This window comes from Balaenoptera physalus (genome assembly GCF_965194825.1).
Source record: "Balaenoptera physalus genome assembly, chromosome: 6".
Taxonomy (NCBI): Eukaryota; Metazoa; Chordata; class Mammalia; order Artiodactyla; family Balaenopteridae; genus Balaenoptera; species Balaenoptera physalus.
Window position 1 is genome coordinate 15248057 of NC_138885.1, and position 14298 is coordinate 15262354.

Below are 14298 nucleotides of genomic sequence, written 5' to 3' on the forward strand. Positions count from 1 at the left end.
AAAGAGAATGAGATGAAACCCTTAGTTCTCTGTTTGAATAAAAATACCAGGAAAGTTGCATTTAATTTCATATATATATATATATATATATATATATATATATATATATATATATATATATATATATATATATATTTATTTATTTATTTATACAGCAGGTTCTTATTAGTCATCCATTTTATACACGTCAGTGTATACATGTCAATCCCAATCTCCCAATTCATCACACCACCACCTCCACCCCCCCACCGCTTTCCCCCCTTGGTGTCCAGACGTTTGTTCTCTACATCTGTGTCTCAATTTCTGCCCTGCAAACCGGTTCATCTGTACCATTTTTCTAGGTTCCACATATATGCGTTAATATATGATATTTGTTTTTCACTTTCTGACTTACTTCACTCTGTATGACAGTCTCTATATCCATCCATGTCTCAACAAATGACCCAATTTCGTTCCTTTTATGGCTGAGTAATATTCCATTGTATATATGTACCACTTCTTCTTTATCCATTCGTCTGTCGATGGGCACTTAGGTTGCTTCCATGACCTGGCTATTGTAAATAGTGCTGCAATGAACATTGGGTGCATGTGTCTTTTTGGATTATGGTTTTCTCTGGGTATATGCCCAGTAGTGGGATTACTGGGTCATATGGTAATTCTACTTTTAGTTTTTTAAGGAATCTCCATACTGTTCTCCATAGTGACTGTATCAATTTACATTCCCACTAACAGTGCAAGAGGGTTCCCTTTTCTCCACACCCTCTCCAGCATTTGTTGTTTGTAGCTTTTCTGATGATGCCCATTCTAACTGGTGTGAGGTGATACCTCATTGTAGTTTCAATTTGCATTTCTCTAATAATTAGTGATGTTGAGCAGCTTTGCATGTGCTTCTTGGCCATCTGTATTTCTTTGGAGAAATGCCTATTTAGGTCTTCTGCCCATTTTTGGATTGGGTTGTTTTTTTTTTTTAATATTGAGCTGCATGAGCTGTTTATATATTTTGGAGATTAATCCTTTGTCCATTGATTCGTTTGCAGATATTTTCTCCCATTCTGATGGTTGTCTTTTCATCTTGTTTATGCTTTCCTTTGCTGTGCAAAAGCTTGGAAGTTTCATTAGGTCCTATTTGTTTATTTCTATTTTTATTTCCATTACTCTAGGAGGTGGATCAAAAAAGATCTTTCAGTGATTTATGTCAAAGAGTGTTCTTCCTATGTTTTCCTCTAAGAGTTTTATAGTGTCTGGTCTTACATTTAGGTCTCTAATCCATTTTGAGTTTATTTTTGTGTATGGTGTTAGGGAGTGTTCTAATTTCATTCTTTTAAATGTAGCTCTCCACTTTTCCCGGCATCACTTATTGAAGAGACTGTCTTTTCTTCATTGTGTATCCTTGTCTCCTTTGTCATAGATTAGTTGACCATAGGTGCGTGGGTTTATCTCTAGGCTTGCTATCTTGTTCCATTGATCTATGTTTCTGTTTTTGTGCCAGTACCATATTGTCTTGATTACTGTAGCTTTATAGTATAGTCTGAAGTCAGGGAGTCTGATTCCTCCAGCTTGGTTTTTTTCCCTCAAGACTGCTTTGGCTATTTGGGGTCTTTTGTGTCTCCATACAAATTTTAAGATGATTTGGTCTAGTTCCGTAAAAAATGCCATTGGTAATTTAATAGGGATTGCATTGAATCTGTAGATTGCTTTGTGCCGCAGACCAGCTGCAGAAAGCTAGAAGTTCCTGGCAGTGAGGGGTAAGGAACTGAAAAGCACCAGTATGGGGTCAGAAGGGCCAAGACAACTGATGGTTGCAAGGCAAGTTTATTCAAAGAGCATGAATGTATATATAGGTTTAGTACGGAATGAATACTAAACAACAAATCAGTAAACCTTGTATTTCCACATAATTCTGTCGCCACTATCTATGCGCCACTATCTATGCGCCACTATCTATGCGTCAGCATGCCTTATGGGCCATTCTTTGGAGATACAGACTTCCCCCTCAGGGCAGCACGTCCTTCTTCTGGGGAACAACCAGGGGCTCTTAGATTCAGAGCAGGCACCTGGAACGAAACTGGCCGCAAGCCATTTTCCTTTTTTACGCTCAATACCGCAGCGTCAGGAGTGCATAACAAGAAAGAGACAAGCAGTTCTCCGGAAAGCAGAAAGCTGAATAAGCTTACAGCTTGGGGGCCACCACAGCTTTGGGTAGTATAGTCACTTTCACAATATTGATCCTTCCAATCCAAGAACATGGTGTATCTCTCCATCTGTTGGTATCATCTTTAATTTCTTTCATCAGTGTCTTATAGTTTTCTACATACAGGTCTTTTGTCTCCCTAGGTAGGTTTATTCCTAGGTATTTTATTCTTTTTGTTGCAATGGTAAATGGGAGTGTTTCCATAATTTCTCTTTCAGATTTTTCATCATTAGTGTATAGGAATGCAAGAGATTTCTGTGCATTAATTTTGTATCCTGCAACTTTACCAAATTCATTAATTAGCTCTAGTAGTTTTCTGGTAGCATCTTTAGGATTCTCTATGTATAGTATCATGTCATCTGCAAACAGTGACAGCTTTACTTCTTCTTTTCCACTTTGGATTCCTTTTATTTCTTTTTCTTCTTTGATTGCCATGGCTAGGACTTCCAAAACTATGCTGAATAATAGTGGTGAGAGTGGACATCCTTGTCTCGTTCCTGATCTTAGAGGAAATGCTTTCAGTTTTTCACCATTGAGAATGATGTTTGCTGTGGGTTTGTCGTATATGACCTTTATTATGTTGAGGTAGGTTCCCTCTATGCCCACTTTCTGGAGAGTTTTTATCAGAAATGGGTGTTGAATTTTGTCAAAAGCTTTTTCTGCATCTGTTGAGATGATCATATGGTTTTTATTCTTCAGTTTGTTAATATGGTGTATCACATTGATTGATTTGTGTATATTGAAGAATCCTTGCATGTCTGGGATAAATCCCACTTGATCATGGTGTATGATCCTTTTAATGTGTTGTTGGATTCTGTTTGCTAGTATTTTGTTGAGGATTTTTGCATCTATATTCATCAGTGATATCGGTCTGTAATTTTCTTTTTTTGTAGTGTCTTTGTCTGGTTTTGGTATCAGGGTGATGGTGGCCTCATAGAATGAGTTTGGGAGTGTTCCTTCCTCTGCAATTTTTTGCAAGAGTTTGAGAAGGCTGAGTGTTAGCTCTTCTGTAAATGTTTGATAGAATTCACCTGTGAAGCCATCTGGTCCTGGACTTTTGTTTGTTGGAAGATTTTAAATCACAGTTTCAATTTCATTACTTGTGATTGGTCTGTTCATATTTTCTGTTTCTTCCTGGTTCAGTCTTGGAAGGTTATACCTTTCTAAGAATTTGTCCATTTCTTCCAGGTTGTCCATTTTATTGGCATAGAGTTGCTTGTAGTAGTCTCTTAGGATACTTTGTATTTCTGCGATGTCTGTTGTAACTTCTTCTTTTTCATTTCTGATTTTATTGACTTGAGTCCTCTCCCTCTTTTTCTTGATGAGTCTGGCTAACGGCTTATCAATTTTGTTTATTTTCTCAAAGAACCAGCTTTTAGTTTTATTGATCTTTGCTATTGTTTTCTTTGTTTCTATTTCATTTATTTCCGCTCTGATCTTTATGATTTCTTTCCTTCTGCTAACTTTGGGTTTTGTTTGTTCTTCTTTCTCTAGTTGCTTTAGGTGTAAGGTTAGATTGTTTACTTGAGATTTTTCTTGTTTCTTTAGGTAGGCTTGTATAGCTATAAACTTCCCTCTTAGAACTGCTTTTGCTGCATCCCATAGGTTTTGGATCGTCGTGTTTTCATTGGCATTTGTCTCTAGGTATTTTTTGATTTCTTCTTTGATTTCTGCAGTGATCTCTTGGTTATTTAGTAACATAATGTTTAGCCTCCATGTGTTTGTGTTTTTTACATTTTTTTCCCTGTAATTGATTTCTAATCTCATAGCGTTGTGATCAGAAAAGATTCTTGATATAATTTCAATTTTCTTAAATTTACTGAGACTTGATTTGTGACCCAAGATGTGATCTATCTGGGAGAATGTTCCGTGCGCACTTGAGAAGAAAGTGTAATCTGCTGTTTTCAGATGGAATGTCCTATAAATATCAATTAAATCTATCTGGTCTATTGTGTCATTTAAAGCTTTTGTTTCCTTATTTATTTTCATTTTGGATGATCTGTCCATTGGTGTAAGTGAGGTGTTAAAGTCTCCCACTATTACTGTGTTACTGTCAATTTTCTCTTTTATAGCTGTTAGCAGTTGCCTTATGTATTGAGGTGCTCCTATGTTGGGTGCATATATATTCATAATTGTTATATCTTCTTCTTGGATTGATCCCTTGATCATTATGTAGTGTCCTTCCTTGTCTCTTGTAACATTCTTTATTTTAAAGTCTATTTTATCTGATATGAGTATAGCTACTCCAGCTTTCTTTTGATTTCCATTTGCACGGAATATCTTTTTCCAACCCCTCACTTTCAGTCTGTATGTGTCCCTAGGTCTAAAGTGGGTCTCTTGTAGACAGCATATATATGGGTCTTGTTTTTGTATCCATTCAGCAAGCCTATGTCTTTTGGCTGGAGCATTTAATCCATTCACGTTTAAGGTAATTATCGATATGTATGTTCCTATGACCATTTTCTTAATTGTTTTGGGTTTGTTTTTGTAGGTCCTTTTCTTCTCTTGTGTTTCCCACTTAGAGAAGTTCCTTTAGCATTTGTTGTAGAGCTGGTTTGGTGGTGCTGAATTCTCTTAGCTTTTGCTTGTCTGTAAAGCTTTTGATTTCTTCATTGAATCTGAATGAGATCCTTGCTGGGTAGAGTAATCTTGGTTGTAGGTTCTTCCCTTTCATCACTTTAAGTATATCATGCCACTCCCTTCTGGCTTGTAGAGTTTCTGCTGAGAAATCAGCTGTTAACCTTATGGGAGTTCCCTTGTATGTTATTTGTCATTTTTCCCTTGCTGCTTTCAATAATTTTTTTTGTCTTTAATTTTTGCCAATTTGATTACTACGTGCCTCGGCATGTTTCTCCTTGGGTTTATCCTGTATGGGGCTCTCTGCGCTTCCTGGACTTGTGTGGGTATTTCCTTTCCCATGTTAGGGAAGTTTTTGACTATAATCTCTTCAAATGTTTTCTCGGGTCCTTTCTCTCTCTCCTCTCCTTCTGGGACCCCTATAATGAGAATGTTGTTGCGTTTAATGTTGTCCCAGAGGTCTCTTAGGCTGTCTTCATTTCTTTTCATTCTTTTTTCTTTATTCTGTGCCGCAGCAGTGAATTCCACCATTCTGTCTTCCAGGTCACTTACCCTTTCTTCTGCCTCAGTATTCTGCTACTGATTCCTTCTAGTGTAGTTTTCATTTCAGTTATTGTATTGTTCATCTCTGTTTGTTTATTCTTTAATTCTTCTAGGTGTTTGTTAAACATTTCTTGCATCTTCTCGATCTTTGCCTCCATTCTTTTTCCGAGGTCCTGGATCATCTTCACTATCATTATTCTGAATTCTTTTTCTGGAAGGTTGCCTATCTCCACTTCATTTAGTTGTTTTTCTGGGGTTTTATCTTGTTCCTTCATCTGGTACATAGCCTTCTGCCTTTTCATCTTGTCTATCTTTCTGTGAATGTGGTTTTTCTTCCACAGGCTGCAGTTTTGTAGTTCTTCTTGCTTCTGCTGTCTGCCCTCTGGTCTGCATTTAATTTAAATTTAGTTTAGGATTTGCATTTAGGTTTTGCTATTAGTTTTAAATAATTGGCCACTTCCTCTTATAATCAGAACAGCTAGTGATAGTACTTAATCAACTCCAAAGGAGGATTGGAAGAAGAAAGATAACTCATCTTTATTGAGGATCTACTAGGTTCTAGGCGGTTTACATTAATATTCTTCTTTTTCCTCCCCCCTTCTGTTTTCTTTTGTTCTGTCTTCCTATCTTTCTCATTCTTCCTGTAGCTCAGACACTCATTGTCCCTCAAAATCATCTCTCCCTTTATTCTTCAGTGGTAGAACAATTAATGCAAGCTGGAGACAGCTACCCCAAATAAAGATGACTGTCTCTGGCTTTCCTTGCAGTGGGGTTCTACGCCATGGGAGGGAATGGAAATGGTGAGGGAAATGTGAGACAGCATTGGAAGTGGGATGCTGTGACCACTTCCTGCCTCCTTTCCTCCTTCTTCCCATGGCTCAAATGAGGATATGATGGCCAGCACTAGAGAAAGTATCTTGGACTTTGAAGCAGAAGCTGTGTATTTAGCTTAGTAAAACAAGGAGACAGAAGAAACCAGGGCCCTGGTAAGATTCTTCCTACTAAGCCCAGGTTTATGTGAGGAAAAAAAATCTTGTTTGAAACACTTATTTTGACTTTTGGTCATGAAGCGTAAACCTAATACTAATGCATCTCCATCATTTCATTCACATACTGTTGCTTGATTCATTAATCCATTAAACATAGTGGCCTACAGATGAAAGAGGAGTAGCCACACAATGTGCATTTGTTGAAAATTGGTATACATGGATTTCTATTCCCTCTATTACTTTTATTCTATTCCCTCTATTACTTTTTTTGATCTTGAGAAAGTTTCTTGAAGAAAGAAACTTCATCCTCTGAATCTAAGTTTACTTATCTACAGAATGATAGGTTTTGACCAGTGGTTCTCAACTGGCTTCAAATATTCGTGCCAGAGGACTTTTGGCAATTTCTGGAGACATTTTGGTTGTCACACTTGAGTGGTGGGCAGCTACTGGCATCTAGTGGGTAGAGGCCAGGATGCTCGTAAACATCGTACAGTGCCTCCTACCACCTCCATGACAAAGGATTTTCTGGCTCAAAATGTTATTAGTGCTGCAATTGAGAAACCCTGGCTTAAACAAAGTATCTTGATTCCTTTCTACACTCCAGTGACTTTTGCAGGATTGAAATTATTCATTAGTAAAATATATTTTTTGTGGTGATTTTGACAGTAAGTAAGATAAAAACCCTAGACAATGAAACAAGAAAGGAAAATTTATATTGTAAATCCTGCGGTGGGGCAGTTGTCAAGTTTGGTTAAATCAGCAAGGCTTATTCTATTTTTCTGCTCTGCTTTTCTCAACATGTTGGTTCTGTCTTCAAGCTGGATCTACTTAGGGTTGTAAAATTATAGTCATAGTTCCAAATGTCACATATGAAGAACACAAATATGTAGAAGAGGAGAGTGGCCTTTTCTTTCTGTGTCTATTTTAATTGGCAAGAAAAATCTTTAACATAATGCCAAAGGACTTTTCTTAGTAACTCATTAGCTAAAATTTCTGATCTGCATTTTCCTGTTTGTACGTGACATCAGAGAACTGGGAGCTGTCATCTTACAAAGAGGCAGATCCAGTCTGAGAATAAAGCCAACCTGCTGAGGATAGTAGAAGGAAAAATATAGAAAGAACCTGGGTCCTCGATGACCTCATTTCATTGCTCAGTTAACTGACCTTAGAAATACCATACCATGGAAATTTTTATTGTGTGAGATAAAATGTTCTTTCCAATTACCACCTAACCTCAATCACTGGCAAAATGCATTGTTCCTTTTAGAATGTGATTTACTCACTGGGACTGGGGTGATGACTCATCTCTTTAAGCACATGGTAATGTAGAAAAGAGTGGGTGCTTAAATGAACTCTAAGCTCTGTTAGAAATGCCAAAGGGGGAAGAATCATTCTTATGTAGGAAACCGATAGTATCTGCTGTTAATATTTATTAAATGGAAAACACTGTACAGGAACTGGGGTTTAAAGATGAATATGACAGAGTCCTTGTGTTCATGGAGGTCCTAGTTTACTGGCAGGGCCCATGAATAAAGAATGTATCATGCAGAGTGATTTGGTGTGTTATGGACTATAATAGATTTCTTTAGTAGCAAGCATGAGAAACAGTTGAAAAAAGGCAGGTCAAACATACAAATAGATCTAGGAGTTGAAAATAGGAAATTATCATGTTTTGGTCATCATGATTTGGTAAAAGATAAAAAAAGTTTGATGGGGAAATTTTGGAAGAGAAATAAATTCAAAAGGCAAAGAACACATCCTCAGATTCTTTCTGGAAAACACAGGATGAACGGTTTAACAGTATTTAAAAACCCTACAAGAAGAAAACTTATAAAAATAGCCTCTGTGAAAAGAGGCATCATCAATACAGTTTGTGTCTCTACTGCTTTTCTTGTACTTTTGTGATCTTTCACACTATATAAGTGTCCAAATTATTTAAATACAGTATACATGGTTTGTTTTAAGATATAAAAAATATTTAATGAAATTTCCAAGCAGTTGATGATATAAACCACAGTGATTTTTCATTTCCTAGACTAGCCAGATTTTGATATGCTAGTATTTACTTTCACGTATTTTTTCCACTCTATTTTGTTTCTCTAATTGTGTCATGTGTTTCAATTCTGCTTCATTAACTATACTGAAAGTTTTCTGAGGGCAAGCATTTGAAGATAATGATGATCTATATTCTACCTGTAATAGCAGGACATAAAGTGGGAATTGAAAAAAATAAGGAATGGCATCATTCTTGAAGAATGAAAATCTCTCTTCAGGTGGCCGTGACCATGCTGTGATTGAGTCAAACTTTTGTCACTAAAGTCTGTTCGTTCACCTTTGGTGTAGAGAATTTTAGGAGAATTAAAGAATGTTAAACTGGGTAATACTTTCGCACTTCAGTTTGAGCTTTTACTTTTATCATAATGAAAGTAGCAACTCAAGAAGTAAAGTGAGGTGCTCCAAATCCCACACATAATTCGATTGTGAGAGGAGACAAGAGACCAGAATGCAAACATCTGGCTCTTGCTCAACTAAAATGCCAAACATGAGAGCAAGCAAAACTGAAGGTAGGATTCAGAACTGTTAATAGAACTATTTCTATATACTTCTATATTTTTTCTTATTTGCTTGTGAATGTTGAGAGATTATCTTTTTGGCCAGCCCTTCTGCCTTGAAATTCTGCCATATAGATTATTTTTCAATATTTATGTTGAGAATCACTGAAACAGAAATGAAACACTTCCAACTGAGTTGGACTCTTCTACTAAATATCTCTCTAGTGTTTCAGCCAGCAGTGAAATTACAGAACATTTAATTTGGCCAACTTAATAGTTCTTAGTTGTCTTCTTTTTCTTTTCTTTCCTTTTTTTTTTTTTTTTTCTCTCAGTTTTGCAGCGGGAGTCTTGAGATCTATTTTAACCTAATTATTTTTGACAGGCCAACTGTACGCAACAGGATGAAATTATAACCTTTTCAGTTAATTGTTGTGATTATCTACTTAGCATAATGTGCTTGCCTGTCACATTAAGGAGATGCCTGCTGTGGGGATGCACCTGGTAGTTTAGGTATGAAGGGTATGTCTTAAGATTTCATTACAAAATATCAAAACATGGATGCTTTAGGGAATAAAATAGAAGATCAGCACCTGGGTAACTGGTCAATAAATTAAGGTTTTCTGCAGATGAAAGACTAGACACTCTCTCAGTCTGAATTTTTTGTATCTTAAGGACCAGAAAGAGAACAGTAAACTAGGGATTTGGTGGCATATTAAAAGTCATTTTCCAAGAGAATACCACAAGGACCCAGCTGACTAGGTTAGGTTAGGGTTGGGGATGAGGAGCACAGGAGAAGCTCATGAAGGTATTTGATAGAGCATAGTAGAAAAAGGAACCAAAGTTATAGTTAAGGATGTATCCTCAGTAACTTCTTACTAATGGCAGGGCTAAAGTGGTCTTGCAGTGAATGAGAGTAAGAGCACAAAGGGGGAATGGGAGCTGCAGAAAAGAAGAATGACAAGAAGAAAAAACCTAACTTGAAGAGGGGACACTTTGGGACATTGTTTCTATCTTACCAATTTTATCAGAGGACTCCTTTGTCTTTTATTGTGGTCCAGATACACTTCTAGGATGAAGGACAATGAGTATATTCATTAATAATTATTTTTTTTTCATGGAGGATTAATAAGGTCCATGTTACAATTTCAACTTTTATTAGCTAAGGACAAGGAGATGCTGGGCTCCTGATTACATATAAGTCCTGGACCAGGAAATCTGACATCTAAAGACTCTCTTGGTATTTGCTGTAAGAATGAGAGGCTTCTTTTTATGGGTCCACCCTTGAAACTATAACCTTATTCTAATTGGCTTCAATATTATTCATAACTCAAAGGTAATTAAAGTGTGTTCAGGATTTTAGAGAGGGCACCAAAAGTCAAACCCTTACTCAGGGCTCCCTGATATATTGCTTCCATGGTGTCGGACCTCAGAAAATGCCAGTATAATATCTCTTGGGCTTTGTAACCCAATAACCTTGTCTAGCTTCCTTAAGAGAGATGGTAAGTTTTGCCTTTCTCCCTTCTAAAACATAGACATTGGACTCTGGTAGCTCTTCTTCCTTTGGTACAGAACAGAAGAGGAAGTTGCTGAATACCTCATATTTGAAGTTTCTTATATACTGTACAGATAAGAGTGGGCTTATTTTGTATCAAACATGGTGGGTACGTTGTACACCTTTGCGGGGAGAAATAATTAATCCACTCATATAATATGTACTTATTGTTTGCTATTCCTTTCACTTTACCTGTGTTTTAGGCCCAAGTTCATATAGCAAGAAATCAGGCTGAGGTTGTGAGTTTCAGGTAAAAATTTAATAAAAAGAAACCTCAATTAAATAGGTCGGGAGACCAGAAGGCAGAGCACCCTGAGACAATAGCAGAGTCCAACAGGAAGAAGAAAGACTCCTCTTCTTCCCTGGCAAGGACTCAGCCAAAAAAAACCACGGACTCTGTTGACTAGAGCCCTTCCACTTCCCTTTCGCCTCCGTAAAAGAGTTCTCACTCCCTTGCCCTTTGGGGACTTGCACATGGCTCACCATGGTTTTAGACCCCAAATTGTAATTCTTTGCTGATGCCAAATAGACCCATCTTTGCTGGCGAAACATCTGACAGTTTATTTGTTTCAGGTCAACACTAGTATATGTTCATTTAATTCATTAGTCCATTTGGGTATGTTGATAATAAAGCTCAATAAGACAATTAAGCTAAATTGAGTCCTAGCAAACTGCTTCAAAAAAAAAATGTCAGCTTGGTTATAAGGGGTCCTGCATGTTAAAGTGAGATGAGATCAGAGGGGTAGTTGTAGTCATTGAGCATATGGACTTTGGAGCCAGGTAGGCTGAGTTTGTATCCGAACCATTTGCTACCTGGGTGACTATAGTGTAAGACCTGGTGGGTTTGTTTGTTTGTATTGTAAGTGCCTGACTTGAGCTTTGATTGTAGAAGCATCCCCTTCAAAGAGGCATCTGCTTCAGAGACAGATGGTTATCTGGAATAAACACACTGCCAGCCACATGACTAGATAAAGAGCCAGGCTAACCTCCCCCTCTCCCCTACCCCCCAACGCACAGACACTTTGTTTTACAGATCTTGGCTGATTTTGATAACTGCCCATTCGGGCCACTTTCCTTTTTTTTTTTTTTTTTTTTTCTTCCTGTGCTGTAAATTCCTGTTCTTTTTTTAAAAATTATTTATTTATTTATTTTTGGGTGTGTTGGGTCTTCGTTTCTGTGCGAGGGCTTTCTCTAGTTGCGGCAAGCGGGAGCCACTCTTCATCGCGGTGCGCGGGCCTCTCACTATCATGGCCTCTCTTGTTGCGGAGCACAGGCTCCAGACGCGCAGGCTCAGTAGTTGTGGCTCACGGGCCTAGTTGCTCCGCGGCATGTGGGATCTTCCCAGACTAGGGCTCGAACCTGTGTCCCCTGCATTGGCAGGCAGATTCTCAACCACTGCGCCACCAGGGAAACCCTAAATTCCTGTTCTTATGTTTTAAATTCACCAGTGAAGAGTGAGCCTTTGAATCCCTTGGGCCCCATCCTCAACTCTAATAAAAGCAGAACCCCAGGCCTGTGCATTCTCTTTTTTTCTGTGTATCCCTGACCTTGCTTGATGGCCCCAGGTGTGCCGTGTGCTTTCCAGGACCTATGACTAATAAACCTTTTTTATTTTTTTCAAAGTTTCCTGATGGTTATTGATGAAGGGTCCCTTGCAATCATAATAAGAACCACAAGGGCTGGTCCAGCCACAACACAGGTTATTGATAGAGTGAAACCAACACAAAGCAGTGACCTTGGGCAAATTATAATATTTAACCTCTTTGCAACTCGGTTTCCTCATCATTGAGATTAGGGCCATCATAGTGCTTAAGCACAGGAGTGTTTGAGAGTTCAGTGAGGCAATAGAAGTAAAATGCTTAGAAAAGTGCCTGGTCCGTATTAAGGGTTCAGTAATCCTTAGATTACTGATATAGTAGCCTCATTTTTTTTTTTAATTAATTAATTAATTTATTTATTTATTTTTGGCTGTGTTGGGACTTCGTTTCTGTGCGAGGGCTTTCTCTAATTGCGGCGAGCGGGGGCCACTCTTCATCGTGGTGCGCGGGCCCCTCACTATCGTGGCCTCTCTTGTTGCGGAGCACAGGCTCCAGATGCGCAGGCTCAGTAGCTGTGGCTCACGGGCCTAGTTGCTCCGCGGCATGTGGGATCCTCCCAGACCAGGGCTTGAACCCGTGTCCCCTGCATTAGCAGGCAGACTCCCAACCACTGTGCCACCAGGGAAGCCCAGTAGCCTCATTTTTTATTTTATAAAACTCTGTTTTGTCCTTGAAAAGAAAAATTAGACATTTCCTTCTTCTTAGGCTTTAGATCAAGAAAGAATTGGATTAAATAGTTAATAGTAATTTTGAGATTGGGAGAAGGAATGAATGATTATGAATTTGTCACCTTGATATTCTTTGAAGACTGTGCCTGTGTCAGATGGTTTTTGTTGTTCCTCAGCTCCATACTTGTCCTTTTATAGACTCTTCTCTGTCAATGGAGCCAGAAGACTGCTTATTACATTTCGGATTCTTTTTCCTGACAGATTGCTGCTAGGTTCTGCCAATGGGCAGTACTGGAAGGAGATTGGAAGGTAGGGCAAGGAGAAAAGAAGGTGTGTCCAATCAGTGATGGCAGTTGGTATGGCAGTAGCATCAGTATCTTAGCTTCAAACCACAGTGCTCTATGTGAGGTTGGTCTCTTCAGATTTTTAACACAGAAATAAATTGCAGGAGAAAGTGAGTCAGGCTCTCCGGCAATCCTACTTTGTGGAAGCCGCTGTTACAACGTTTATCACAACATTCGGAAGCAGCTGGCATTAAAGAACGAGAGGCCACCTTTGACGCGTGTTGGAAGACAACACCTTGTATGGTTAGGCTGTTTTCCAACAGGGTGTGATATATGTTTTGACCCTGTGATGAATATATCATGCTGTTTTCTTCTCAACAGGAATACAAAAGTCTAGGAGTTAAGAGTGGAAGCAAGAATGACTCATGCTACTAATACACCTAACAAAACACTCACACATGTTTGCTTCCCTTTCCCACAACTTTGGACTTTTTGGATTAAGAGTTTTAGTTCACAGGAGAATAACTTATAAGAATCACAGTATTGAGGGAGGAGCTTCAAGATGGCGGAAGAGTAAGATGCAGAGATCACCTTCCTCCCCACAGATACATCAGAAATACATCTACATGTGGAACAACTCCTACAGAACACCTAATGAACGCTGGCAGAAGACGTCAGACCTCCCAAAAGGCAAGAAACTCCCCACGTACCTGGGTAGGGCAAACGAAAAAAGAAAAAACAGAGACAAAGAATAGGGATGGGACCTGCACCAGTGGGAGGGAGCCATGAAGGAGGAAAGGTTTCCACACACTAGGAAGCCCCTTCGCGGGCAGAGACTGTGGGGGGCGGAGGGGGGAAGCTTCGGACCCACAGGGGAGAGCGCAGCCACGGGTGCGGAGGGCAAAGTGGAGAGATTCCCGCACAGAGGCTCGGCGCCGAGCAGCACTCACCAGCCCGAGAGGCTTGTCTGCTCCCCTGCTGGGGCGGGCGGGGCTGGGAGCTGAGGCTCGGGCTTTGGAGGTCGGATCGCAGGGAGAGGACTGGGGTTGGCGGCGTGAACACAGCCTGAAGGGGTTAGTGCGCCACAGCTAGCCGGGAGGGAGTCCGGGAAAAAGTCTGCAGCTGCCGAACAGGCAAGAGACTTTTTCTTACCTCTTTGTTTCCTGGTGCGCGAGGAGAGGGGATTCAGAGCGCCGCCTAAACGAGCTCCAGAGACGGACGCAAGCTGCGGCGATCAGCGCGGACCCCAGGGACGGGCATGAGACGCTAAGGCTGCTGCTGCCGCCACCAAGAAGCCTGTGTGCGAGCACAGGTCACTCTCCACACCGCCCCTCCCGGGAGCCT

General features: G+C 39.5%; 1 long non-coding RNA gene across 1 annotated transcript; it reads right to left on the reverse strand.

The window, feature by feature from the left end:
* Positions 1-1230: 1230 nt before the first annotated feature.
* LOC309662801 lies at positions 1231-13786 on the reverse strand. The gene is made up of 2 exons (XR_014264976.1): positions 12639-13786; positions 1231-12324 (listed from the first exon to the last, which is right to left on the reverse strand). It is a non-coding gene; the product is annotated as an uncharacterized lncRNA (long non-coding RNA).
* Between the last annotated feature and the right edge of the window lie 512 nt (positions 13787-14298).